The sequence below is a fragment of the Vigna unguiculata genome, chromosome 6, assembly GCF_004118075.2.
Source record: "Vigna unguiculata cultivar IT97K-499-35 chromosome 6, ASM411807v1, whole genome shotgun sequence".
Classification (NCBI taxonomy): domain Eukaryota; kingdom Viridiplantae; phylum Streptophyta; class Magnoliopsida; order Fabales; family Fabaceae; genus Vigna; species Vigna unguiculata.
Window position 1 is genome coordinate 20,570,926 of NC_040284.1, and position 2,994 is coordinate 20,573,919.

The 2,994-nt window shown below is 25.9% G+C and overlaps 1 long non-coding RNA gene across 1 annotated transcript; it reads left to right on the forward strand.

The window, feature by feature from the left end:
• Positions 1–364: 364 nt before the first annotated feature.
• Positions 365–848, forward strand: LOC114187863. Its single transcript, XR_003605358.1, has 2 exons — positions 365–473; positions 559–848. It is a non-coding gene; the product is annotated as an uncharacterized LOC114187863 (long non-coding RNA).
• The last annotated feature ends 2,146 nt before the right edge of the window (positions 849–2,994 follow it).

The window sequence follows — 2,994 nt, forward strand, 5'->3', positions numbered from 1 at the left end:
CATAAATATATAGCAATATAAATAATTTAACTACTAAACTTTTAAGTGAAACACAAAATTTAAATTTGGATCTTAAGTGTGAGAGTGATTTTTTTGTTTTTCAATAGAGACCTTAGAAATGAAATTTCAAAATGCTTATGTTATAGAGAGATATTGTTTAGAAATTTCAAAAGATATATTTGTATTTATAAAAACTGTTATATGAATTTATATTATTTTAATTAATAAAATTAATTATTCCAGATCAGAATGTAGAAATAATAAAATTAATTATATTAATTATATTTTAACGAGTGTTTTAAGGAACAGTTATAATTCTCTTTATAAATAATCCTCATAAACAGACACCACTTTGCCAGGAAAATTTTGATTCGTAAGACAATTTCAAGAGAGATACAGAAATACAGAAATGGCAAAAGCTTCGGTACTGTTTCCTTGTTTGATAGTTTTATTTCTCATAACATTAGGAACAGGTATTCCTCTTTGTTTAATTTTCTTTACTTATTAATTTCTTTAACAATTAGGGTTTTAATAATTAAGGGTGAATAAATTTTGCAGATTGTGCTGATACAAAGTGCCAGAATTTTAAAGAATGTAGTCATATACAGTGCATATACCCTGGCTGCGCAAGGGCATGCGTCGCTGGGCGCTGCCTTTGCAGTTGCCGTGAAACACCTGGGGAAAATGTTTTACCATGAATTCATGATAACAAAAGAATAAAGTTTAGGTTTCAAGGTTCTAATAAATTAAGATGAAAATATACCATTCCTTTGCTGTGGAATTTGTGTCATGAAACTGTTGAATGATAGCTTCTTTGTTTTTCCATAAACAATATTTGTTTATCTTCATTTGAGTTTTTATTATTGCCTTTTGGTGTTTTATATGTTCCGAAATAATTAGTTCTAATAAATAGTTCCTTGTTATTACAAATTATTAGTAACCAGCATAAACACATGCCCTATCGTGTCTGTGTGTATGCATTTTTTAAATATTTGTGATATTATATTAGTAGGTAATAATATTATAATATTATTAAATTAATATATAAACTAAAATTATATTTATTAAAAATAAAGTGAAATATATCAGAACAGACGAAAGAATAACCATTGATAAATAAAGAAGAAGAGAAAAAGCAGAGCGATTTTTTAAAAATTTAATAAATTATTATATTTAAAGGGTAAAATTGGTATTTTGAAATGTGTACACAAAAAGGAGAATCCCCTTGATATATTGTTATAGACTAAAATTATATTTATTAAAAATAAAGTGAAATATATCAAAACAGATGAAAGAATAACCATTGATAAATAAAGAAGAAGAGAAAAAGCAGAGATGGTCGATTTTATAATAAACTTGTAAAAGTAACGGTCAATTTTTAAAAATTTAATAAATTATTATATTTAAAGGGTAAAATTGGTATTTTGAAATGTGTACAAAAAAATAGAATCCCCTTTATATATTGTTATAGATTCTGCTGGCCAACGTTGTCATTCAGTGGACACTACTAGTCTTCTTTGTTCAAATATCCAGGGATAAGAAACAAAGAAAAATTAATTTTAATTAATATTTATAGAGTATAATTTTCGTATGCACAAATTCTTATTATTATACATTTAAATAATTATTTTTTTAAATTAAAATAACTATTAATAATAAAAAATTAGTAATGCATGTAATGTATATCTCATTAGTCAATTAACAAAGAAAATTTTCTTTATAAGATTTTTTTAATCAAAATTTTCTTTTTACACAATTCTTTATCGATTTTCTCTATTACTATTGGAGTTGTCAAGACAAGTTATCCCGTTCAATTTAGTCAGGCCCACTACGAGTTGGTTACTTAGTGAAGCAATCCAACCTGACTCACTTATTAACAAGCCAAAAAAAAAAATTCGAACCCAACCTAAATCACACAGGTTGCTAGAATATACAGGTTTGCTCACTTAATTAAAAAAATATAAATTTTTTTTCTTTGGTCACAAAAAACCTAAATTATAATTATGATTAAAATCTAAATTAATTTCAATACAATCCAAAATGATGTTAAATTTCAAATACAAACCAATATCACAAAAATACAAATTAATATATAACAACAAATTAAAGACGACCCAACTCGACCCAAATGCAAAGCCCAACATAATAAAAAAACATATGAGTGACCAACCCGACTCACCACAGGTTCAACCTGGGTGAGTCGGGTTCTTAGTGTGGGCCGAGTTAAAAATTAACCCATTTTCTGATATTTGTAAAAAAATTTCAACCCAATCCAACCCGCACCTATAGTGGGTCGGGTTGACTCATAGGTTCTAACCCATTTTGACAGCTCTTATCTCATTTTATTATTTTTAATGTTTAGATTTTATAACTATTAATTTAAACACAATTGATATGTAGTCTCTAATTTTAAATTAAAGACTAATTTAGACAATAAATATTTGATACTCATTTTAGATTATAATTCACATACCAATTATAATCTTTTATTTATAGTAAAGGCTATTTTGGGCACTAATTTTTAGTTCATAAATTGGTATATAAATTAATTATTATAGTGACTAATTATTTTTTGCCTCTAAAATTAGTTATTATTTAATAATTTTCTTATATTGGATTTACAAACGAACTTACGAATCATAAAATCAAGGTAGGTTCATCATAATTCAAGATGCACACATACATATGTCAGAGTGTGTCACCATGTATATCTTAGTTTGTATGACTTTTTTAAACAATGGTTCACACATCATCCGAGACGTATCACCTAAAATTCATACAATTCTCACAGACGTATCACCTAAAATCCATACAATTCTCACAATCTCAACAATCATTTTCATATAATATACAAATCCCACCGTGTTATATAATATAACTCATTTAAATAAAACCATTAATCAATTATGAATTGCTCAAACATCATTTTTTATTCATTTCAAATCAATCTTTGTCCTTTAAGCTCATATCATTTTCGTAAACTATTATAAAAAA